At 48.7% G+C, this 26,493-nt stretch overlaps 1 protein-coding gene across 10 annotated transcripts in view; it reads left to right on the top strand.

Annotated features, from left to right (window-relative positions):
• CTIF (cap binding complex dependent translation initiation factor) overlaps positions 1–26,493 on the top strand; it is a 303,950-nt gene that overhangs the window by 9,965 nt on the left and 267,492 nt on the right. For 2 of the 10 annotated variants that reach the window (XM_029218881.1, XM_029218847.1), the window contains exon 2: positions 1,355–1,473. The exons of the other annotated variants lie outside the window; for them this stretch is intronic. The gene's annotated coding sequence lies outside the window, so the exon portion shown is untranslated. The remainder of the gene's footprint in view (positions 1–1,354; positions 1,474–26,493) is intronic. 10 annotated transcript variants of the gene reach the window in all.

The raw sequence follows: 26,493 nt of genomic DNA, 5'->3' as shown, positions 1-26,493 counted from the left end.
AACTTGAAACCTCAGACCTGTTGTGGCTTTGGATGGCCACTACATGTGTGGTCCAGGAGTCCCACTGGTGTCTGTCTACAGTGCCCCGGGCTCTTTGAGGAATCCTTTGCATTCACAGGTTGGCTGGCATCTGTGACGTTCATATATTTAACAGGTGCCGTGTTGTGTTATGAGGAGCATGCGTTGCCTTTGTCGCGAGGTTGCATCAGCCAGCTGGATACCCGGATGTGTGCTCCTGACAGGGCCCAGTGGTGAAGGGCAGGGATTCTGGGAAAGTACCCAGTTTCTCCTCTTCTCCTTCCAAAAATTGTTCTTCATGCTCACATTCTACTGGTTTGCCTCAAACGTTGTTTTATTTTTTGGGGTACGCGGGCCTCTCACTGCCGTGCCCTCTCCCGTTGTGGAGCACAGGCTCCGGACGCGCAGGCTCAGCGGCCATGGCTCACGGGCCCAGCCGCTCCGCGGCATGTGGGATCTTCCCGGACCGGGGCACGAACCCGTGTCCCCTGCGTCGGCAGGCGGACTCCCAACCACTGCGCCACCAGGGAAGCCCTGCCTCAAACCTTTTACCCTAAGCCTGTTACCTCCGTTAACATTTGGTTTGGTTTAGCGGACATGCGTCAGACGCCTGAAGTGGGTCGGAGGAATTCAGACGAACCTGGCAGGGTCCCTACTTCCTGTCTTCATCTTGGTGGGGAAGACAGAATGGCCACGTTTGTGTGGTGTGAGAAGTACTGGGTAAAGAGAAAGAAAAGTGTGCTGAGGCAGCCAGAAGTAGGATGACTATAATTTTTTGTCCAAATGGAGGCACTTTTGAGAGTGACAGGGCGTGCCATTAGTAATCATGCCAGGACACAGATATAAACTGGGACTGCCCTGGGCAAATGGGGGCTTATGGCCACATGAGCCGGGGAGGGCGAGTGCATGTGGGTCATACCTGACACTGTCATCAGTCCTTTGTACTACAGGACGCACGTAGGCCTAATGGAGGGGCGGGGCTTGGCTGCAAGAGAAACTGGCATCTGTTTCCTGTTTTTCTGGGGCTAGAGAGGAAAGCTTTATCTGTGGGGACTGTGGACTAAGAACTCTGATGGGTCTCAGTTTACAGCCACAAGATTCTATCTTATATCTCACTATGATCTCAGTGTTGGGGCTGGAGATGGAAGTTTGGGGAGATGAAAACCACCTGGTTTGTAGGATGTTATTGGCTACAGGTAAAAGCACTAGACTCACAGTGACTTAAAAAACAAGATGTTTATAGACTTATCTAGCCAGAAGGCTGAATGTAGGGGTTCTAAAGTTGATTAATTCAGTGGGTCAATGATAATTTTAAGGACTCGTTCTAACCTTCCAGGCAACCATTTACAGCACATTGGCCTCTGGCTCAGGCTTGACCCCTCATGGTCACAGCATGGCTCCCACTGCTCCACATATCACATTCTCACGCAACTGTATTGGAAGGCAGGCAGGAAGGTGAGTTTCTCCTTGTGTCTTAAAAAAAATTTTTTTTTCTACTTGAAGTATAGTTGATATATAATATTATATAAGTTACAGGTATACAATATAGTGATTTACAATTTTTAAAGGTTATATTCCATTTACAGTTCTTAAAAATATTGGCTATATTCCCCATGTTGTACAATATATCCTTTAATTTGTTTTATACATAATAGTTTGTACCTTTTAATCCCCTGTCCCTATAGTGCCCTTCCCCACTTCCCTCTCTCCACAGGTAACCACTGGTTTGTTCTCTGTATCTGTGAGTTTGCTTCTTTTTTGTTATATTCACTGGTTTGCTGTATTTTTCAGATTCCAATATAAGTGATATCATACAGTATTTGTCTTTCCAAGTCCATCCATGTTGCTGCAAGTGGCAAAATTTCATTCTTTTTTATGGCTGAGTAGTATTCCAGTGTGTATGTGTGTGTGTGTGTGTGTGTGTGTGTGTGTGTATGTATGTGTATGCCACATCTTCTTTATCCATTTATCTGCTGATGGACACTTAGGTTGCTTCCACATCTTGGCAATTGTAACTAATATCGCTATGAACATTGGGGTGCATGTATCTTTTCAAATTAGTGTTTTTGTTTTTTTCAGATATATAGCTAGGAGTGGAACTGCTGGGTCACATGGTGGCTCTATTTTTAGGTTTTTTTGTGAAACCTCCATACCATTTTCCACAGAGGCTGTACCATCCTTGTGTCTTAATGTATCAGGCATGAAAACCTTGCCCAGAATCCCCCTGCTAGAATTTACTATCAAGTTCCATTGAAGAGAAACGGGTCGATACCTCACCATGGAGGCTGATAAAGCAAGTTTTGGTGTTTTCTGCCTCATCTATAGCAAGAGGGAGAAGTGCCTGCGAGGAGGTGGAGAGGGGGATCATGGGTAGGTAAGCAATGATTGTTTACCTCACCAAGTTTCATTGTGATTTTACTTATTCATTTGGGGATGTATCAGCTTTATTGAGATATATTTTTTTATAAAATAATTTCTTATAATATATTTGAGGTATAAGGAAAACAAACCTACCCCCTGGGCTCTGGCAACTACTCTTCTTTCTTTCACTATAATCCTGCCTTTTCTAGTAATTATTATTTCTTAACCTATAGGTAATATGGGAGTGTAGGACCCTAGGTGTCTCGTGGAGGTCTTTTGTGTGGTCTCAGGTAGGTTCTATGTCCTCTTCCCCCAGTGGCCCCTCTGCATTCCGGTCACCGGGGCCAGGTGGAGAAGCCGAGCAAACAGAGTTGTCCAGAGGGAGGGAGAGGGAGGGAACCTATGTTGGTGGTGGCCCTGACAGCAGGACTGGAGATACCTAAGGGGCCGAGGTTCTGGCTGGTCCATGATAGACAGCAGTCACTTGTGCTGGCAGCTGTGGGGTTTGAGGGAGGAAATTGCTTCTTAGTGTGGCTTGGACACCTTGGATCCTGCAGAGTCAGTTCTCCTGCCCCTGCTAATTGAGAACTCTGGCCGTGGGGAATGTAGGCCACGGGAAGATTATGGGGGACACCATCTTCCCCTCCCCAAACCATCATCCCCTTCTGTTGATACAAACAAGCAGCTCAGGCCAAGGGAAGACCACCCAGTCCCCTGGAGCAAATAAGTGCCCTCTGGGCTCTTCTATACTCTGTTGTATGGTCAGTTTTGTCCTCCTCTTCCATCCCAGCCTTCGGTCTGTACATCTTTAGCACACTTAGCCCTTTGCGTCACTCCCACCCTTCCTTGGGTTCTTGCCTGATCTGCTCCCGGAGATCATAAGCACCTTGAAGATCATATCCTGGTCTGAGTCACTTGTGGATTTCCCATAGGGCTAGGGCAGTGCTTGCCACAGGGTCCCTGCTCCAGGAACGCAGATCTTTTTTAAAGCAAAATGAGTATTTGTAGAATGAGGGGAGGTACTTGTTCACTTTGGGCAGCTCTCCAGATTCCAAACCAGTTCAGTGTGGCACAGCACGGTGCCCTGGATAAGGATTTGTGAGTCTCTACATATTCCTTTCCTAAAGAGGAAGAAAGGTAATCCACCATGCTGTTATGGGTTGAATTGTATCCCCCCCTAAAAGTATGTTGTAGTCCTAACCCCCAGGACCTTGGAATGTGACTGTATTTGGAGATGGGGCCCTTAAAGAGGTAACTAAGGTAAAATGAGGTCCTTTGGGTGGCCCTAATGCAATATGACTGGTATCCTTAAAAGAAGAGGACATTAAGACTAGGACACCTGAGACAACCATGTGAGGACACAGGGAGAAGGTGGCCATCTATGAGGCCAAGGAGAGAGGGCTCAGAAGAAACCAACCCTGCTGACACCTTAATCTCAGACTTCTAGTGTCCAGAACTGTGAGAAAATAAATTTCTCTCGTCTAGGCCACCCAGTTTGTGCTATTTTGTTATGAAAGCCAGGCTCCAAATCCAGGCCTGTGTGACTCCAGAGCCTGGGCTCTGCACTGTAAGCCGCTGTGTTTGGGGGTGGGGTGGGGTGGATGTCTGCCACCTCAGGGATTGAACAGGTGGTATTTCTGCTGAAACCCTGGGGCAATCCAATAATAACTTTAAAAACCTAACACTTGTTACGTATTACTGTGTTAAAGTGCTTCGTGAGCACCTTACATGTGTTATCTTAATTAGCCTTCTATTTTATAGATGAGACAATGAGGGCACAGAGAGGTTAAGTAATTTACCCTAGGTCACACAGCTAATAAGCGGCATAGACTGTTTTGCTATTTTGAGTGTTGTACCTTAACCATCACACACGGGGACTGACAGGTTATGCTGAGGTCCTCTTGTGGCATTCTGGGAAAGTCACTGGTCTTACGTCTGCCATTAATGACTTGGGCAAGTCACTTTGCGCCTGGGTGTTTTCTCCTCGGCGACCTGAGGGACTGGATGAGATACTATCTAACGTCCCTGATTGTCTCCTTCTGAGGTTCCTAGTGCCAGGCCTCTGAGGCAGGGAGTATATCCTCAGCATGGACTGGTGTAGGGGAGGAGGAATCCCTGTGATGTCGTCTTCGGCATTTGCCCGCACCTGATGTAGCAGCTCTAGATCTACCTGAACTGGCCATTTGGACCTATGGTTTGACAGTTTGCTCCTTCCCTATAAAATTAATTTTTTTCAGTAAGGTAGAAATTATCCCCACCCTGTGCCAGACACCCTTCTAGGTCTTTTAAGTATGTGGGCTTTGAGTTATATCAGCCAGAGGGTGTGGGGAAAGGGTTGATGGTAAGTGATACGATGTGCTTTCTCCCTCTAGCTTGACTGCAGTCTCATTCATGCCAGAGAGAAACCAACCACGGGGGCAGCGCACCTTAAAAGATCCCATGTTGAGCCAAAGACCTCTGCGTCTTTAGCCTTATCTTGTTTCCATTTCCCATGAGACCCAGGTAGACGGCAGGTGCTGGTGAGGGTGAGGAGAGGGTGGTGGCCTTGTTCTAGGATTCTGCAGCCTGAAAACAGCGCAGTAAGAACTAGGATGAGGTTGGCCAGGCTGCTTGTGGACAATCTCAGGGCCCTGGTTTTTAATCCTCTGGCAGCCCAGCCCCTGGTTTATCCCCACAGGGTGTTAATGATTTTAGTTACCTCATTAGAGCTAAGTTTACTTAAGGTATCTGCAATAGATTTTAAAACCAGAAAAGCAGGTGAGTGTCTTTCAAAGTTCCCAGTTACTCAGCTGCCTGCTCATGACCTCCATAGATCTAGGAAGCCGAAGCTCTCTGGCTCCAGCATTCAGATGGCCAGGAAGAGGCCTTCAGATCCCAGTGGCTGAGGACACCTTGAGTACCGTGACTGCTATGGATGGGCGGCTGTCAGCAAAACCAGGGGTTATTACCGCCCCCCCGCCCCCCACCGGTGCTCTTATGAGGAGTGGGAGTGGGCAGGGCTAATGCGCTTCTTCTAATGGGGGCATTGAAGCAAGAAGAACTAGGTGACTTGGCCAAGGTCACATACCACACTCATCAGTGAGAGAACAAATTAAGGGCTGGTTCTCCATTCAGTAAACCTCCTTCCTCTGCCTTTAAGTACTGTGTTCAGACCACTGATGGGGAGTATAGGCTGATTTTCAGTCGAATATCTAGGAACAAGTTAACAATTTAAAGCCGCGTATTCATTTAAATGTGCATTAAAGAAAGAAAACATAACTAGTACATGGAACTTGTGATTTCATTATTGCTTAGCAGGAAGCTTAGTTTAATAAAAAGTCAAGACAAAGTCAATGATAACATTACACCTGGTACCCAGCCATGACAGAAAACTCCAAGGTGGTGAATTTTGGGAAATGCTGCCAAAATCAAGTTTGGGTTGGGCTTCTGTCACTTGGCACTGGGTGAGTTCTGAATAATACATGACCGACTTCAGCCCAAGGCTACCTCTTTTCATGTAACAAATGCAGGTTTCTAAGTATTGAAACTTAGAAACAAAACTTCTATACATGTGATTGTAATTTGGATTCATGAAAGGTGGTCATTACCTAAAGACAACCTAAGTAAATATTGTTGTAAAGCAAAGAATCCTTTTATATAGTGTCCGGTTTCTTTCAAAAGCAAATTTAGACTTTTAAATAATAACTTATATTATCCAGGATTTTGATGACCAGAAACTTCTTAATTGGCACCTGAATAACTTCAGCACAATGAAGGTTAATATATTTAATTGTCAGAAAGATCATCTTCGCATCAAATGTGCTGCAATAAAGAATGTTCTGTCTGACATCCTTTCTCCAACCAGTGGTAAATACTCTTGTCTAAGGTTAACTAAGGGGTGCATTTTAGAGCTAGCCCATCCTGTGAACCCGACAAAGTTCTACTGTCTGCATTTGAGTAAATTCCGATTATCTAGAAGAGTTATGTTGAAGCTGAGGCAGTCGCTTGTGACACCAGACTCAACAACTTCAGGCCAGCATATTCTCTTCCATACTGTGAGCAATGGTGACCCTGTTTTCTGAACCCAAAATCAGGATGTGCATTTGAATATGTGAAATCAGGACTTCTCCCACCTGTCATCTTACATCTACATTGGGACTCTGAGGTCTCATTCTCAAATTTCTTGATGTGCTCATGCAATTTCAAAATTCTCTTTTTTAATAAAGATATTTGTCCTTTCTTCAGATCCTCCTGAGACCTACTTTCTCTTTCTACTTTCTCCCCAAATATCTTAGCCCCTCACAGTCCTGCTCCCAGTACGATGTGTATGGGGGTTTTCTACAGCACCAAGCAATTCTCTGACACCAGCTGGGTGTCCTCCAATTCAACTCAATTCTTCTAACACTACCTACCTAGAGCCTATTCTCCTTACTATTGCTGTGTAACAAACCATCCCACAGGTTAAGGGCTCAGTCCTACGTCTAGACCCCCCCCCCACACCCCCAAACTTCAGATGCTATGCTTCTGACTGGCTTTCAATGACCCTGCTCCTTGGGTCCTATTAATTTGTTAGAGCAGCTCACAGAACTCAGAGAAGCATTTTACTTGTTAGATTACCAATTTCAGGAACAGTTAGATGGAAGAGCTGCGTAGGGCAAGGTATGGAGAAAGGGCCCAGAGTTTCCATGCCCTCCTGGAATACACCACTCTCCCCAAATCCCCAGATGTCCACCAACTTGGAAGCTCTCTGAACCCCGTCTTTTGGGGATTTTAGGAAGGCTTCGTTACATGCTTGATTAAATCATTGACCATTGTATATCGATTCAGTCTCCAGCCCCTCTCTCGTCAGGTGTGGGACTGAAATTTTCTACCCTCCAATCACATGGTTGGCTCCCCTGGCAGCCAGCCCCCATCCTTATGTTTCCAAAGGTCACCTCATTAACATAAACCTAGTTGTGGTGGAAGGGGTTTGTTATGAATATCAAGACACCTTTAAAGCTCTTAACAAATTCCAAGGGTTTTAGGTGCTATATGTCCCGGGATGGTTGAAGACCAAAAATATAGTTCTTATTTTATATATCACAATATCACATTCCTTTATTAATATAACAGAAAATTAAATCTGGGGTCTGCATTCCTACCTCATCTCCCCAAATCCTAACAAACAAAAGAATGTTTTGCTGTGTTATCTGTGGGAGCAGGTGGCTTTGTAGCCTGAGCAAATGATTGAAATTAAGAGGAGCCTATTCTCCTTACTATTGCTGTGTAACAAACCATCCTAAAACTTAGTGGCTTAAACAGTGATAATCCTTTATTCTGCTCAGGAGCCTGCCGTTTGGGCAGGGCTCAATAGGTACAGCTCACGTCTGTCCGCTCCATGTGGTATCAGCTGAGACGGCTCAACCAAGGCTGGAAGATCCACTTCCAGGATGGCTCATTCCTGAGGCTGGCGAGTTGTCCTGGCTGTTGGTTCTTCTCCATGTGGGCTTCTCCACGGGTCGGCTTGGGCTTCCTCAAGGCATGTGGCTGGGTTCCAAAAGTGAACGTCCCAGGAAACAGGAAGGCGAAGCTGCGCTTTCCCAAAGGCTTGGCCTGGAATCCTCGGTGTCTCTTCCATATACCATCCGTGGAGCAGTCACCCAGGCCAGATTCAAGAGGAAGGGACATAGGTCCTATTTCCTGATGGGTGGGGTGTCAGAGATTTGGGGGCCATGTTTTAAACCACAGGAACTGGTCTCGCAGGAGAGGAGTGTCCTTCCTTCCTGCAGACCTTCACGGAGGTTTAGAGTTCATCTTGCAGTCTTTTATGGGGGGGATGCAAAAAGAAATGCCTGTAAAACCCCGTTTGTATCATTTAAACACTGTTATAGTTACTAAATGTCCGTTTTATATTCTAGTCCTTTAAAAAGTGGCTTCCCCTTGTCACAGGTATGTGGGCATCTTCATTTAATCAGTCAATCCCAGAATTCACTGAAATAGAGGCGTGCAGGAATTCGCTGAAATAGAGGCATGCAGGCGCTTGGCCTTGGCGGTGGGAGTCGTCCCCAGGCAGGGCTGTCCACGGTTACTGGCCTTCCTGGAGCAACTCTCTGTGGCAAGAGCCTGCACTGGCTGCCAGCGGGCTGCAGAGATGAATAGGGAGACACCCCACGCCGTGCCCACCTTCAGGGAGCCCAGGGTTGTACGGTAGATGGACAGCAATGGCCTCAGCGTCACTTTTTCTCAGGGTGTCCTTTTCCACTGGTGAAACACAGAGTGAGCATGTCTGCTCTGAATGCAGTGGGGATGACTTCTCTTTCCCTTTCTGGGGCTCTTGATTTTAACGTGTGCCCTGGCCTGGAGCTCCTCACTCTGTTTTCCTCATCTGTGAAACAGGGAGTTTGGTCCAGTCCAGGGGTCAGCAAACTACAGCCTGCTGACCAAACCAGCCCAATGCCTGTTTTCCTAAGTGACATTTTACTGGAGCACAGTCACACCTGTTGCTTTATGTACAGCCGTGGTTGCCTTTTGCTGGTCACAGCGGGGACCATGTGGCCCCACAAAACCTAAAATATTTACTCTATGGCACTTTACAGAAAGTTTGTAGACCCCTGCTGTAGAATAATGGTTTTCAAACTTCACATGGTTTTCAAACTTCGCATTTCAAAGAACACATGGTTCTTTCTTCAAATAACTTTACCAATAAATCAAATAAATTTACCAATAAATCAATTCTTTTAGAATAAATCAATTCTTCTAGTACTTGTGCCACGCACTGTACCAAGTACTTTTAAATTGTCAACCTATTTTAATCCTTATAAAAACCCAGTGAGATGGGTATTATTATCATCCCCATTTTAGAGAAAATTGAGACAGTGTTAACAGAGAGGTTAAGTAACTTGCCTAAGGTCACACAGCTAATAAGTGGCAAAGGCAAGCTTCGAATTCAGCAGTCTGACTCCAGAGTTCATGTTCTTACCCACTGCTCAGTGCCGTTCACTGGTGGCCTAATGTGAAAAGAGGGAGGCCAGATGACTAGAACTGGTGTGGGGATGCTCAGCATCTTCCACTCATCCTTTGGCTTCTCTCCCTGTAGCCCCCAGAACCGCCAGGGCCATATCTGATAACCCCTGCAAGGTTAGCAAATTATAGGGTCCTAAGCTCACAAGTAGGGGGCACTTTAGCTTGTTCGGGTTTCCCCAAGAGGAAGTGATCCTGGTTGTTGGGATCTCAAGCGAGCCTGGAACTGTAGAGAGCTCTGTTCCCTGGGAGGGAGGACTCCAGACAAATGATCATAATTAGGCCCAATAAAAATGAGTGCTCGGAGACCAGGGTCCACATTTCAGAGCAATAACTGGAAGAAGCCATCTTTCAATTAATTGCAAAGCCCCAAACAATATTAAAACTAGTAAATCTACGTGGAGTCAGTTCTCTGGGCCAGAGTGACTTACCTCAGAATTGAGCCATAAAATTCAGCGAGGGCCAACTTTCCACAGTGAATGTCACCTTCCCAGCTCCCTCCTACCAATAACCAATAAGTCAGCTCAGGGGAGTTAAAAGATTAGTGGCAGCATTTCTCGGAGAGGTGGGAGCCTGGGGCTGCCGAGGGGCCCTTGGGGGTCTTCCTCTGTGCAGATTAGCTGCCTTGACTGAGCCCACCTTCCCCATAAAGGGCAGTTTTCAGGGAGGAAATACAGCCTTCTCTGTCCTTTGGAGCAGCAGAGGTGAGGGTGACTCACTTTTATTGCCAGTGGGAAGCTGACCTTGATCTTGGTGGTTAGTTTGAAGGTGACTGGGATCTCGGAGAGTTTATTCTGTGGTGTTGTGGCTGGTTTCAATAATGGTATCTCTTCAATTTAGCGATTTAAGAGGATTCCTGATTCCTAGGGACAGCGCCCTGTGCCTGTAGCTCCTCTGCCCTGTACAGAAGGGTCTCTTCTATTGTGAGGGTTTTGCTGCCCCTGCTTTTGCTCCTAGGTCTGTGTCCAGTGGGCTTGGGACCCCCGAGGGGACGTAGGGCAGGCTCTTTGTGGGTGCTTCCCTCCCGCCCGCACACCTCTCTCGCTGCCCCCCTCCACCCCCCAAATGATAAAATAATCTTCTTGACAACCAGGAATCCCAGTTCCTTTCCAGAGATACTCTCTTTGGAGGAAAGTCTTTTTAAAAAGGCTTCCAGTTTCTTTCTGGCTGCATTCAGGCCACGCTTTGCTGTCCCTCAGTTTTTTCAGGTCGGGGTTTTCCTTCTTCTCAGAGCCAGCTTTTTGGAAGTGTTCCCTCCCGCTCTCCCGTTCCTGCCTCCCCCTCCTGTTCCCTCCCGTTCCTGCCTGTTTCAGGCGTGACCGGACTCGATCGCTGGGTATCCCAAAGGCTAGAAGGTCCTAAAGCAAAAGGGGCTTTTGTGGGAGTGGGTGGTACCCCTTCTCTTCCCATATGCTTTGCCTGCCGCCTGGTTGGTAGTGGGGGCCTTGTGGGCCTGGGGGTTGGGACTGCACGTGTGGTGGTGGAGGCCCTCTAGGGGTGGGCTTGGGTGGGGTACAGTCTTGGGGCGGCTCCATGTGCTGTGGACGGCCCCCTTCCCAGGCCTCTGTGAAGGTCCCCAAAGCCTGGTTCTAACTTAGCCTAAAGAATATTTAACCTCATCCATCTCACAATTAACTGTCGATGGAAAGCAGCAGGTACTTGAATAAGTGAAGCTGTTTATTTTAGGGGATGTTTTGGAAAACAGAAATTTGGTTCTCACTGAAGATACCTTACTAGTGTGTGTGGTTGTGTTTTCAACAACTTACAAAATGTTAATGAAAATATGGGGCCACCACTGCATTAAAGTACGTTTGAAGTGAAGAATCCTCTCCACCTCATCCCTTAAATACTGTGTTAAGTTTTGCACATTGTATCCCTTTTCCCCTTTAATAGCAATTGGTTGATTGGCAGCTGTGCTAAATAATTTTGTATACTTAACTAGCTTGGTTTTAAATTTTGTTTCGAGTCCTGTTTATTACCGACGTCACTGCTGTTTTCCACAGACCCCGATCCCGCAGCTCTGTCTTATCACCGCCTTCGTCAGCGGGACCTTCTCTGCAAAGAGTGCAGTTGGTCCTCTGTATCCACAGCTTCTGTATACTCGGATTCAACCAACCTTAGATCCAGAATTCTACGGGATCTAACATTGGTTGAATCCGTGTATTCCCAGGGCTGGTTCTAAGGGACTTGGAACGTGTGCAGATTTTGGTTTTCCTGCGGGGGCCCTGGAGCCAACCCTTCTGTGGATACTAAGGGACAACTGTATCTAGTTTTAGTTGTGCCTCCCTCTGTCTGGGGTTTCCCTTCCCTCCTCCTAAAGGAAACACCTGAGAAATCGCCAGGATCGTTGCACCCTTAAATAGCGTCAGTTGCCACTCTTTTGTGTCGTATTTTATGAATTTACCAAGTGCTCTCATGCACCATATGTGGGGTGGGCTGGTGTTATAATTATGGCCACTTTACACAGATACTCTGAGAGATTAAAAGTCTCACATAGCACTTGGCAGCTGACATCAGGACCAGAGGCTATGTCCTCTCACTCTCAATCTAGTGTTCTTTCCACCACACCATGGAACCAGCCATAGACACCAGGGACGAGGCCTCTATGCTTTAGTTCCTTCTTCTGTAAAGTGGGGTCATAACAGCGCCTATTTCATGAGGCCACTGTGAGGCTGAAGTGAGCTGTCACATGTACCTGGTGACAATACATGTGAGCTCTTAGGAGGGGTGGTAGTAACCCCCGCTTATGTGCCGGACATTGTGGGGAACAGACTGATTCCGTGGCTCAGGCACACCATCCAGAAATGCAGGTAAAACCCGTGCCCAGATAAGCATCATACAGGATGAGAAGGCTGGGCCCGCGGCTGCATGGCTGTCTCACACCACACATCTCGGGGTCCAGCCTCCTGGAGTAGTGCCCTTTCCTTTGCCAGGGTGGTTGACCAGGAGGCCACCTGTAGGGCTGACCCTTCAGCTGGGGACCTTGGCGTGCTTGGCGGTCTGTCCATTTTACAGACCGAGGCTGCGGCACTGGGCATTCTGGCTCCCAACGTTGCCTCACTACTACGCTTGCAGTGTCACCATGTGTACACATACCTACCCAAAGGGATAAAGCCATCAACAGTGGGAGTGTGTGGTGTGTAAAGGAAGGAGTTCATTCATTCATTCATTAGTTCATTCATTCATTCATTCAACCAGTATGTACTACAGTATGCCAGGCCCCATTCTAGCCGCTGGGGGTGCAGCCGTGAGTGGGTCAGAGCCTCATGGAGCTTTCTGACCACAGACAAGGACACAAGTGTGTGCTGTGAAGGGGAATAAGGCAGGGCCAGGGGCTGGAGGGGCTGGGAGGGTGGTGGTGACTTGAGTGGGAAAGACAGAGTCCTGAAGAAGGAGAGTACATGGAGGGGTGAGGATCCTGGTCTGTTGGAGGAGCAGCAGGAAGCCACGGGGCTGGAGGGGAGCGAACACGGGGAGAGCACCAAGCCATCGGTAGCAATATCATGGGGCCGGATCTTGGTGGACTTGGACTTGGACTCATAGGAAGCCTTTGGAGGCTTTGGAGGGCGTGCTGTGAGATTGCAGGGCTCGCATTATTAGCCAGGCAGAGGAGAAGCTCTCACATCCAACCCTGGCACAGGGCTGGGGTTTCGGAACCTCCAGCATCTCCTGCGGTTGTGGCCTGTGCAGGTGCCTCCTGCATCATACCCTTTAGGTATGCTGCCCCCCACGCATGACATTCCAGTGATCTCCTAGGGCTGATGTACCCGCTCCACCCCCTGTGCTGGAATGCAGAGTCTCAGTCCCAGCAGCTGGGACTGCCTGGTGTGTGCTTTGGCAGAATTCCTCTCCTGTTTTTGAGCCTCTGGGTCTCATCTGGGGTTCCTCTTTGTGCCCCTTTCAATGAGCGGCACACCATAGGCCTCCCCAAAGCTGGTAGGGAAGAGAGGGGACGTAAAACCCAAGATTAGGTCCTGAGCCTGGCCAGCACCTTGGGGGAGGCACTTTGAGGGCAAAGAGTTGCGATTTTCATGGCCAAGATGAGTTGTTGTGTGTGGGGATTGTCCTCACAAGGGCTGGGGGCTAGGTGGGGGGTTGGTCCAGCACAGTGGGGACATCCTTCCATGGGGGCAGCCACCTCATTCCACTGCTCACTGTTGGAGGCGACAGCTGGGACAGCCTCTTCCTCTCAAATGCCTCTTTGAGAGGCATTTCCCTTTGGGGTGGGAGTCTTTTCCTCACCCAGCAAAAAATGAAAGCTTTGGAAAGGCTGCACAAACCCCCTTATGGACAGCTCTGGGTAGATGACAAGAGAGGGGCTTTGGAGAAGGGATTAATACTGCTGGAGTTGTGTCTAAAGGACAGTGCTTCCTGGGCACTCCTATTTGGCTTACAAAACCCCACAGCCAGCAGCCTACCTCACTCGGGCCTGGCTGAGAGACTGTAGATTTTGATTCTCATTCAATCATTAAATGTTTTAAAAGTCTGTGAAACAGATAGTCAAAGAGTTAATAGTCTTATTTATTCAAGAAATTTATTCAACAGATATTTTTGATTTTTTTTTTTTTTGACCACACCATGCGGCACGTGGGATCTTAGTTCCCCAACCAGGGATCGAACCCGTGTGCCCTGTATTGGGAGCGCCAAGTCTTAACCACTGGACCTCCAGGGAAGTCCCTCAACAGCTATTTTTGAGCAGCGTCTATGTACCAGGCTTTTTTCTAGGTGCTGGGAATATAGCAAGTGAACAAAACAGAAAATTCTTGCCCTTGAGGTCTAGTCTTATAATAGGAGGTCATCTTTAAAGGAAGACCTCTCAAATCTTTAAATAGTAACTCGCGGAGTTACACACACATTGGTTTAAGGATCATTGGCTTTGTGCCAGAGAGGCGGGGACAGTGGGGTAGTTAGGGTGTCCAGGGACAGAGGGAAGGAGAAACCGTGTCACTAAAGGCCAGTTGGGCAGAGGAGGCATCCAGCACTCTTCCAACGTGGCAGAAGTCAGGGAAGAATGGGATTCTGTTTATGAAGTTGAGCTTGTACATAACTATTTCCGAACATGTTTATATTGTGGAGGTAACTTATCCATGACTGGTCTTCTGATAGACCGACAAGTGTTACTGAGTGTTTTCTTTGTGCCCAGGTACATGGGGCTTGTGGGAAGATGTGTTCCTTTCCCTGGAGACTGACATGGTTAAGCAATTAATACAAACAAAACAAGGGCAAGTCTGTTGAGAGTCACTTCATATGGCTGGGCTTGAGAGCACCGTGGAAAGAACTCATTGAGAGTAGTCTGGGAAGGCTTCCTGGATGAGGTGGCTCCTAGCTAGTCAGAAAGAAGTGGGGAAGGTGTTCTCAGAGATGTGGTAACACGTGAGCATGGCTTGAGTCCTTCGGGCAGCACGGCTGGTCTGTTACAATGGACTTGGCCATGGGGCGGGTAAGAGGTTAGAAGGTGGGGGGCAGGGCAGGCCAGTGGGGGCTTCATGTGGCCTGCACCTGGGCTCCACTGAAGGTTTTGCAACAGATCAGTAGACCGGTAATGGCAAGTGTTTAGGGTGTCTGATGGTGGGAGGGAGCTGGGAGCAGACAGATGTGAGTCCAGAGAACGGGGGTCCTTCCCCAACGAGTCATGAGGGCCATGGATAAATCACTCCCTAGAGACACCTCAGTTTACCTCATCTGTAAAATGAAAGTGAGATTTCTAGTTCTGGCTGTTTCACAGATTGCTTGTGAGTCTTAATTTTACGAATAGGTATGACGATGCTTTAAACAAACAAAAAGAAGAATACAGTGTTAAATCAAGAAAAAAATCCAGGCTATTAGTGTCAGGTTCTCCTTCTCCCTTTGGCTTCCTGACCTAGGAGACAGCATGAAGCGAGAGAGAAATCTCGTTCTCTTGTGGGTGAAGGACGTTGTCCACGCATCAGAGAACCAGGGAGGGGGAAGTGAGCTCACAGCACCTGCATTTAATCCCCCCTCCTGCCCCCATGAGGTAGGGGAACTGAGGGGCCCTGAGCCAGAGCGGCAGCCCTGCCCAGGGTCCCACAGCTCATCAGCAGTGGAACAGGGACTCTCCTTCTGTGTGAGTCCGCTCCGGCCGCCATAACAAAGTGCCACAGAGGGGGCTTCAACACGAGAGATTCATTTTCTCATGACTCTGGAGGCTAGAAGTCCAAGATCAGAGGTTGGTTTCTCCTGAGGCCTCTCTCCTTGGTGTAGAGATGGCCACTTCTCACTGTGTCCTCACATGGTGTTCGCTGTGTGTGTCTGTCCTAATCTCTTCTTATAAGGACACCGGTTGTATTGGATGAGGGCCCTCCCTAATGACCGCATTTTACCTAATCACCTCTTTAAAGGCACCATCTCCAAGTACAGCCACATTCTGAGGTACTGGGTGTTCGGACTTCAGCAAATAAATTTGGGGGGTGGGGTGGAGCACAAGTCAGCCCAGAACACGTTTTTTTTTTCAGAATTTCCAGAGTGTGCACAGTTTTGAGTGGAAAGGCACACTCGTGGAGGGAAAGGGGACTGAGAATTGAAAATCCCTGGGAGCTGTTAGAGACCTGATTTGTGGGATGTGGGCACCACTGAGAATTGTGACAAGCCAAACATAGATGAGTGAATGATTTAGTGCTCCTGGCAAACTTGAATTAGATTCACTTGAGTAAACTTCATAACAACCCGCCCCCCTGAATTTCAAAAAAGTTCAATTAACTGCCTTTATAAAAGATTTCATAACAGGTTTATTTATTTATTTTTTGGGCTGCGTTGGGTCTTCATTGCTGCGCGCGGGCTTTCTCTAGTTGCAGCGAGCAGGGGGCTACTCTTCGTTGCGTGGGCTTCTCTTGCAGTGGCTTCACTTGTTGCGGAGCACGGGCTCTAGGCACACGGGCTTCAGTAGTTGTGGCACGTGGGCTCAGTAGTTGTGGCTCATGGGCTCTAGAGCGCAGGCTCAGTAGTTGTGGCGCATGGGCTTAGCTGCTCCACAGCATGTGGGATCTTTGCGGACCAGGGCTCGAACCCATGTCTCCTGCATTGGCAGGCGGTTTCTTAACCACTGCGCCACCAGGGAAGCCCAGGTTTCCTTTAAATACCCACCCTCACTGGTATACTTAAAAAGTGATTTAACACCATGTGATTAAAGTAGTACATTTTCAGAGCCTAGCCATTAAAGGCAGGAGAGACAACCTGTAATTAAAAGTCTGCTGAACCTTCCTCTCCCAAAGACCAGTTCAGTTTAGGACAGTTGACAATTAGAGCAGCTGAGGCGCTGGTGAGTCTCCTGTGCCTTCCGCTCTAAGTAAGCATGTGCAGAGATCTGACCAGGCTCGGGGGAAGGCAGCACTGACCACCCCGCTCCTGCCTGGGGCGGGGGCATCTGTCCTGCTGTCCTACGAGCCAGCGTTGAGTCTGTGCTGGCGGCAACCCAACCTCGTCCTTCTTGACCTCTGTCACTTGCGGGCAGTGATAGCGGACCCTGGTTAGTTTAGAGAGCAAGGAGACATAGGCCATATTGAGTGTTGTCCAAACCTGATGTTAGCGATTTCAACCTGCAAACATTCACTCTTAACCACAGCTGCAGACGTGGCCAAGTCGACTGATTCTTAGTCCTCCGTGTAAATGGAGCACATTGCCCGGGACTGGGAGAGGAAGCCAAGATCAGAACGAGGCCCTTCCCCGCCCCTTAGAGGGGAGAGCATGTGTAACCAGGATCCATTTGCAGGGAAGCATGTCATGATTCTTAGAGCGTAAAAGCTGAACATTACCGGGAGGAAGAAGAACACTTGTCACCCAGCGCAGAGGAAACTGGAGTTTAATAAAGTCAGTTGCTTGTTGGGTATCAGATTCTGTCCTTCCATCATAAATATTTATTAAGAACCTACTGCATGCCGGAACTGTGCTGTGTACAGAGGGCCATGCGGTAGTCTCCCCTGGCCAGAGAGCCTTAAAAACCAATTTTCGAAGTTGAGCGCTTCGTCCCTGCCCTGAAGGCTTGCACAGACGAGTGGAAGAGGCAGATGTTCACACACAGGGTGGAGGGAGACGCCCAGGGCACCGTGTGAGTCCCCGGAGAGGAGCCTGGCCAAGCCTGGGGAGTCAGGGAAGTTGCCTTATGAGAGTGGTGAATAAGTTGAGAACTAAATGAAAGGACACAGGGAGCGGAATTAGTTTGGCCAGCAGGTGGGGACAGGAGTGTTTAAGGCAGGAGGGACATTATATGCAAAGGTCTGGCAGTGAGAATGTGCCTGTGTGGGCATCATTCAGGGTCATCTGGGGACACAAACTTGGAGAAGAGTGGAGGGAGGTGAGGAATGGGGCTGGAGTGTTGAGCAGAGGCCAGAGTGTGAAGGACACACAGGTGGAGGTGAGTAAGCCAGACCTTGCCCCAGCTTTTTTCTTGCACTTTGGGGCAAGAGATCCTGTGACAGATGCCTTCGGCTCGAGGGACCACAGTGCTGGGCAGTCTGGACACAGCCTGCCCTTAGCCCCAACACCTCCCCCCTATACCTGGTGCTCTGAGGGCTCATTCAGCCCCCTCGTTGGCATCCAGGTTGGAGGATTTGTTCTTTGATTCTGCTGTGAGGTTTGGATGGCCTCCTTGCCCTTCACACTGAGTCTCCTGGCTCTTTTCTGGGCCGTGATGCCTGTGTGTCCCTTCATGCCAATGCAGAGCTCTTCAGAGCCTGGCAGCCTTTGTTGTTTAGGGTATATAAACTCAGAGGAACCAAACCACGAGTATTGGTTAGTAAGAGACATCAGAAATAACCAGGGCTTAAATAAGACAGAGATTATTTCTCTCTTGCATAAAAGAGGCCTGGAGGTCGGCTGGCCAGAGTTGGTATGCTGGTTCCATGGGCCTTAGGCTACTTCCATCTTTTTGTACCACCATCCTCTGCATGTGGCCCTTTTATTCAAGGTCACTCAAGGTCCAACAGTGTTGCTGGAGTACCAGCCATCACACAGGGTCATTCTGGGAAGAAGGAGGAGGAACTAGAATCGGTTTTCATTGATTACCCCTATCTGCAAGGGAGGCTGGGAAATGTTTTCCAGCTGAGCACTTACCCAAGGTTCTGTTAGTAAAGAGGAATGGGAGAATATATATTGATTAGGCAACTAGCAGCCTGTGCCGTGGCATGTTGTAGCAGGGAGCCAAGGAGGACGAGCAGCTCCCTGAGGGTGTGGCTCTGTTCCATTTCCATCTGTGGCACTCAGCCCTGTGGCACTTAGGAGATGCTGCTGACCGGGCAGATGAATGTGACAAGACGCAGGGGAAACTCTACTTCTGATTGGTCATCAGTAAGCCCAGAGGACTCAGAGAATAGCAGGACTGTGCATGGGCTGGGGGCCTGGCCCCACTTCATACTTAGACAAGCCGTTTACTTCTTTGAGCCTCAGTTTCTCCATCTTCAAAAAGGGAATAATCGTTCTCCAAAAGATTTGTGACAAGGATCAAATGAGTCAATAGACTATACATAACTATATAAATGGAGGTTTGTGGTGGTGATTTGCAGGGTTTTTTTTTTTTTAAATAAATTTTATTTATTTGTTTGTTTATTTATTTATTTTTTTTGCGGTAGGCGGGCCTCTCCCGTTGCGGAGCACAGGCTCCGGATGCGCAGGCTCAGCGGCCATGGCTCACGGGCCTAGCCGCTCCGTGGCATGTGGGATCTTCCCGGACCGGGGTACAAACCCGTGTCCCCTGCATCGGCAGGCGGACTCTCAAACACTGCGCCACCAGGGAAGCCCTATTTTATTTATTTTTATTTGTGGCTGCGTTGTGTCTTCGTTGCTGCGCGCGGGCTTTCTCTAGTTGCGGCGAGCAGGGGCTACTCTTTGTTGCGGTGTGTGGGCTTCTCATTGTGGTGCCTTCTCTGGTTGCGGAGCACGGGCTCTAGGCGCGCAGGCTTCAGTAGTTGTGGCACGTGGGCTCAGTAGTTGCGGTGCACGGGCTCAGTAGGTGTGGCTCACGGGCTCTAGAGCGCAAGCTCAGTAGTTGTGGCGCACGGGCTTAGTTGCTCCGCGGCATGTGGGATCTTCCCGGACCAGGGCTCGAACCCGTGTGCCTTGCATTGGCAGGCGGATTCTTAACCGCTGCACCATCAGGGAAGTCCCTGATTTGCAGTTTGTTTAGCTCCTCAGACTCTTCCCCTCCCTCTAGGTAAAGTCTAGAAGATTAAATGACTTTTCTGAGCTCAATTATATGTACTGACTTCTCTCATAGACTCCACCCCACCCACCCAAGCCACAGGAATCATAATATCCCCTTGTGTTTCCAGACATCTTTCTTCTGAAGAGCTCAAAGCCTTAATTATCTCTGGACCACCTAATATTCCAAGATACAGGGAGGGGCAAGAATTATTATTTCTATCTGGAAAATGGACAGGTAACCCACTCAGGGTCAGAGCTGTAACTAAAACTGGGTCTTCTGACTCCAAACCCAGAGCTCTTTCTCCCGAAATAGTATTTACAGACCTTTTGTTTTAAAGCAACAGATGGAGCTCTTTAAAATAATCCTTCGTCAGGGGCCCAGTGCACAAAACAGGAAACAGAATGCCACTGGCTGCCCTGCCCCACAAGCCACCTCCCTGGAAAGTGCCCCTAACTCTCCCCAGGGCCCCAAGGTGGGCTGTCCTTGGTCCTTCAGGAAGCTTCCACTCCCCTAACTGCCCAGTGCTTCGTGGGTTTTGAGTGCTCTGGGTGGATGCAGGAAGTAGAAGCCCAAGCCCTCCCCTTAGCTGGTGAGATGCGCAACTTGGTCATCGGGTGACAGTGAATAGATGTCATCACACCTTGGCTTGGTTCCAGCCTGGGGTGGAGACCCTCACAGTCCGTCCCCATCTCCCAACCCAGCCCCGACTCATCGCCCACTCTCCCAGTGCTTTACCCTAAGTAGGTTCTCAAGGAGTTCTTTCATGCTCGAAAGAATTATAAATCATGTGATAAAACCACATACCCCAAATACAAGGAATTATAACTTATTATCCATTTTTCCTTTTATAGTTTTGAATGCTTTCTTACCATGTTCTTGCCAAGCTTCCTAACTTTTTAATGAATCTACCCTGTGTTCTCATCCTGCCTTCTCTATGGTCCACATTGATTGTCTAATAGAAATTTAATTAAAAAAATTTGAAGAAGTAATACACTTACACCGTTAAAAAATAAAGACAAAATGAAAAGGTATGCTTTGGCAACAACCCAAATGCCCACCAGCCAATCAATGGATAAACAAAATGTGGTGTATCCATACAGTAGAATATTATTCAGCTATAAAAAGGAATGAAGCACTGATACATGCTACAGTTTGGATGAACCTTGAAAACATTATGCTAAGTGAAAGAAGCCAGACACAAAAGTAACATATTGTATGATTCCATTTATATGAAATATCCAGAGTAGGTAAATTCATAGAGACAGAATGAAGGTTGGTGGTTACCAGGGCTGGGGAGGTTGCAGGAATAGGGAGGAATTGCTTAATCGGTACTGGGTTTTCTTTTGGTGTGATGAAAATGTTTTAGAACTAGTTAGAGGTGGTGGTTACACAGCAATGTGACTGTACTAAGTGCCATTGAATTGTACAATTTAAAATACGTAAAACGGGTGCTTCCCTGGTGGCGCAGTGGTTGAGAGTCCGCCTGCCGATGCAGGGGACACGGGTTCGTGCCCCGGTCCGGGAGGATCCCACATGCTGCGGAGCGGCTGCGCCCGTGAGCCATGGCCGCTGAGCCTGCGCGTCCGGAGCCTGTGCTTCGCAATGGGAGAGGCCACAGCAGTGAGAGGCCCGCGTATCGCAAAAAAAAAACCAAAAACGTAAAATGGTTAATTTCATGTTATGTGAATTTCACCTCAAGAATTAAAAGAAAAAAAAAGGTGATGCGATCTGTGAAATATGGAAATATTGTTTTCACTTTGTCCCTACCCATTTGTCCCTTCCTTCTAGCTCTACTCCCTCCCTGGAGGTAACAATTTTTGAAAAAACTTTTTATTATTAAAAATCCCAAAAGATGTAAAGGTAGACAGAATGGTTTAGCGAATTACTGTGTACCCACCACCCAGCTTCCTCAGTTATCGTCTCACCACCAAGCTTGATTCTTTTCCGGTGTCCATTCTCCTATCCCTGGATTATTTGAAGCAAATCCCAGACACTATATTATTTCACTCATAAATAATAAATCAATATATATCAGTAAAAGAACTGTTTTTTAAAAAACACAAGTGTAATATGTACCACTTTCAATAATATTTTGTTTCTCCTTTCAGTATTTTTTCATGCACTATAAGGAATACATTCTGATTTTTCCCCTTTCTTACATCAAATGGACCATACTGAAAATGTGATTCTGTACCTGTTCCCTTTCACCTTACAGAACATTCTGTAGATGTTTTCTCTATCAGTGCACAGCGATCCTCCTTGTTTTTTTCTAAGTGTATAATATTCTATCATATGGCTGTATACTAGTTTATTCACCCATCCCCCGCTTCTGGTGGTTTTCAGTCTTTTCCTTTTTTTTAAAATTTATTTATTTTTGGCTCTGTTGGGTTTTCGTTGCTGTGCACGGGCTTTCCCTAGTTGCGGTGAGCGGGGGCTACTCTTCCTTGCGGTGCGCGGGCTTCTCACTGTGGTGGCCCCTCTTGTTGTGGAGCACAGGCTCTAGGCGTGAGGGCTTCAGTAGTTGTGGCATGTGGGCTCAGTAGTTGTGGCTCGCGGGCTCTAGAGTGCAGACTCAGCAGCTGCGGTGCACGGACTTAGCTGCTCCACGGCATGTGGAGTCCTCCCGGACCAGGGCTCGAACCCGCGTCCCCTGCACTGGCAGGCGGATTCCTAACCACTGCGCCACCAGGGAAGTCCCCAGTCTTTTCCTTTGGAGAGTCTGAGCAGGACGCTATGCAGACTAAGCGGTCAAAGGCAAATCATATTTGGCTCATGGTCTTGAGAAACCTGTGTTAGGCAGATTCTTCAGACAAGCAGAACCATTAGAGAGAGAGGGAGAGAGAATCCTCCTGGGGTTAGCTTGGGTTTCCCTCCAACATGGTGGTCTCAGTGGATGTGGCCTTATTTCAAGGTGGCTGTCCTCCCTCAGAACACAAATGTGAAAGCTTCCAGGTCTTCTTCAGTTTTAGGCCTGGAAAGAGCACCAAGTCACTTCTGCTGCATTGCTGAGCATCCAGTTGCACACCGCGAAGTGTGGACACTTCCATCCCTATAGGGAATGTAGTAGAATGTCTGGATACTCAATAAATATTAGTTGTTTTATTAGAGCACTGGACTGTGAGACCCCGCTCTTGGGATAACTTCCTTTGTGACTTAGCCCAAGACCTACTCCTTCTCTGGATCTCTAAAATGGGGATAATAGACATACTGCTGCCAGGCCCAGGTCCAAGTGAGATAAGACAACAATAGCTGTGAAAGGTGGTGGCAGCTAGGTGTGGCAGGGTTTTTGGAACCTCCCTCCCTGGAACTCCCACCCCCAGACAAGAGTCCCGCCTCTGCTGCTGGGGGCAGGATCTGGGGGTGCAGGAGACAGGTCCTGGGTCCTCCTCCTGAGATGTCCAAGTAGGCCACCAGGCGGGTACTTGAGTCCATGAGGGACAAGAGGAAAACTTGCTGAGTGTTTAATATCCATCAGGGGCTTCATGGCTTTTGTATCTTTTCTCATGGACCCACATAACAGTTCTGTAAGGCAGTGACACTTTCGCCCCTTGGACAGTTGTGCCATGGTGATACAGCTGAGTGACAACCAGAATTCCAGTTTAGGCCCTCCAGGCTCCAAACCCTGTGCCCTTTGCCCACAAAGCTGGCTGGAAAGAGAGACTCTTGGCAAAATACCAGAATTTTCCTTACTGTGAACACTGTTGACTCTAATTAGATTACTTTTCACTTTTCTTTCGCCTCTGAGGGGTTGATGCTACAGTGGGATTACAGCACTGCACTGTGAGTAGAGCTGTGAGTGCTGGTGTGAGATCCTCCGAGCCCGAGAAGCAGTCAGCTTCACGTTTAATTTACCCAAGTGCCCTGCTGAGGAGCCCTCCTCACCCACGACAGGGCAGTGATGGTTGATAGAGGCCCAGCCTCTTGGTCTGGCTCTACTCCCCTGGGATGTTCCCTGCCCACTGCCCTCCAGGCCATGACTATCACAGATGGTCCCTGCCCGGCATGCATTTCTAGAAGCTGCTCTGAGCACACGTCTGTGCTGGGCTGTGGCCCTGGCCCCAAGCCCAAGTAGTTAAAGCAACTGCAACTGCTTATGGGGTCTCCTCTCTCCACGGTAAACTGTGGAAGTAAGGGCTTTTGCCTGGATTAAGGCCTTAGCAAATGAGAGTGCTCTTCCAATGCCAGTCTTGCTTTTTTCACCACAGAGAGCCAAAAATAAACATTTGTGGAGGGCCCAGGGCATGTGCCAGGTGGGCCCGAGCTAGAGAAATGTATGTGCTGGAACTTAGCCTCAGACAGAACTCACTGAAGAATAATTCCAGTTTGTGGATTGTCCCTCCTTGACCTTGGACAGCAGTGCCAGCATGCAGGACACCCAGGTGTTGCCCGCCTGCCCTGGCACGAGCGGGTGCTGAGGGGCGGGCCTGCCTTGTGAGAGCTGTGAGTGTGCGGTCACTCGCGCCGAGGCTGCCCGGGGCAGTGCTGACCTTTGGAAGGGCAAACAAGTGGCCTTTAGGGCTTTTCCGGGTCAGCCGCCAGCCCAGGAGAGAAGCACTTAATACAGCGTGGTGTTTTCCCCTTCTCCTCTGTCTGGCCTGACCATTTCTACTTGGGAAGCCAAAAAGGCATAAGCATCTTACAGTAACTGAGGTGGTGCCGGGTCCACTGGTACCTTATGGCCTTTCCTGACATGGGCCTTGCCTTTCATCTTCGGACCTTTGCCTGCCTCCCCACATCTCGCTGGCACCCTCCCCCCGAGCCTCTCATTTTCCGAGTCCTCTTTCTGTGCAGCTCGGTACCTCTGCCAGCACAAACGCCAGAATGAGTAGGCGAAAAGCCACCTCTGGACAGAGACTCTTCTCGGTTCCAGGTTCACGGTGCCAGTGGAGGCATAACTGTTTAATTGCTGACACTGTCTCCAGTAAGACCAAATAAAACCCAGTCCCGGGCTTCCCTGGTGGCTCAGTGGTTGAGAGTCCGCCTGCCGATGCAGGGGACACGGGTTCGTGCCCCAGTCCGGGAAGATCCCACATGCCGCGGAGCGGCTGGGCCCGTGAGCCATGGCCGCTGAGCCTGCGCGTCCGGAGCCTGTGCTCTGCAACCGGAGAGGCCGCAACAGTGAGAGGCCCGCGTACCGCAAGAAAAACAAAAAAACAAAAAAACAAAAAAAACCCCAGTCCCATGGAGGCCCAAGTCCAGAATGTGACACAAACAAAGGAAGGAAACAAAGGAAGAAGGACATAGGTAGGATTTGGTCTGCTCAGATGCGCCTTTTAAAATTCTTCTGTTTAGACTCTAATTCCCTATTCTACTTCATAAGCTTGGTGCTTGGGAATTTCAAGCCTTGTCTTCTGTGTGGTTTTAGTTTCTGGCTTTCTCTATCCAGGGGATGATATTGTAAAATGTTGAAATTGCTAATTATTCTTAACACCTTGAGAGCCGCTGGGGTGGCCCGTGTGATGAGAGCAGTTCATGTCGCCGCCACAGCAGACATGCTCACGGAGCCCCCAGGAGAGCGATTTGAGGGGAGTTAGCGAAGTGGAATCACTGTTCCTGCTTGGGCAATGCACCGGAAAGTGGGTGTGACCAGAGGACCTCTGTAAGGCCTAGATGGGCTGTCAGGGTCACGGCCGCCGTTCCCCACAGTGACCCAGGAGGAGAGGCACCTGCCAGAGCCCCCGTGTCATGGTGACAGACCCGCCTGGGGACTCAGACAGCCTCTCAGACACTTGAGGTTAGAAAACCGCAACAAGAAATCGTGGCTCTAGAAAAACACTTCCTTGTCCACTGGAGGCGCGGAGTGTGGGTAAAATGGGATCTGACGTGTCCCTGCCTGGGGACCAGAGAGCGGTGACGGAGAGGGAATTCCCAAAATCCACCCTTTTAAAGTAGGTGACTTTGGGGACTTCCTGGCGGTCCAGTGGTTAGGACTCCATGCTTCCACTGCAGGGGGCGTGGGTTCGATCCCTGGTCAGGGAACTAAGATCCTGTGTGATGCGGCCAAAAGAAAAAAAAGTAGGTGACTTTGAATGTATCACAATGCTGTGCCACCATCACTTACTATCTAGAACATTTTCTAGAGACAGCATTTTCTAGAACCTCATCACCCAGAACATTTTCATCCCCTCCTGTACCCGTGTGCAATCGCTCCCATTTCTCCCCAACTCCCTCAGCTCCAGGCAGCCTCTAATCAACTTTCTTTCTCTATAGATTTGCCTATTCTGCACGTTTCGTATAAATGCCATGACTTTGCCATGCTATCACACATTCCTTCTTCAGCATCGTGCCAGCACCAGCTCTCTCGTTTATTTTCATAAATTTCCCATTTCACAGTGAGAGAAGGTGAGACAGCAATACTCCGTTTTCACAAATACCGCAGCTGAATTTTTTGGAAAAATATTTCGATCTTCTGGAAGAATCCTGAGATCCAGTGCAATTGCATAACTTACTAGCCCTGCATCCGAAATTACACTTTGCTCCTTGTATTTGCAAAAATAATTCTTGCCACCCCCTTAGGCTTGGGGGCTTTAGTTTAGCCCTGCCCCCCTCATCTCCACGTTCCAAGAGCTTTTCTTTCCATTTCTGTTCTTTTCAGCTGCCTGCGCCTGGGTTGGATCTGGAGGCTCCCCTCTCCTTGCTGGGTTCCTGCAGACTTTCTTTTTGGCATTTCCTCTGAGGCAAGCAGACCAGGAATAAAGAGCAGCCGACGAGGGGAGGGAATGCTTTCTCTGTTGGCAAAAATGGAGTGAAGCAAGTGTCTGGGAGGACGGGGCTCCCATCCAGTTTGCTTCCTGGGGTCAGGCAGCCAGCGGCCCGTTTACCTCATTTCTTTCTTTTTATTGCTCATGTGGGGCTGGAAAGCTAGAGGGTGTGTCCCTCCTGCAAGTGTTTATTGAGCTTTAGGTTGAGTACCTGGTACCCAACAAGGTGTTATTACCTGTCGCTGGGGGAAAAAATGGCAGACGGGAAGGAGGTAAGGCTCC

This window comes from Monodon monoceros, unplaced genomic scaffold, assembly GCF_005190385.1.
Source record: "Monodon monoceros isolate NGI ecotype Baffin Bay Population unplaced genomic scaffold, NGI_Narwhal_1 Super_Scaffold_1, whole genome shotgun sequence".
Taxonomy (NCBI): Eukaryota; Metazoa; Chordata; class Mammalia; order Artiodactyla; family Monodontidae; genus Monodon; species Monodon monoceros.
This window is presented reverse-complemented; position numbering and strand designations above follow the sequence as displayed.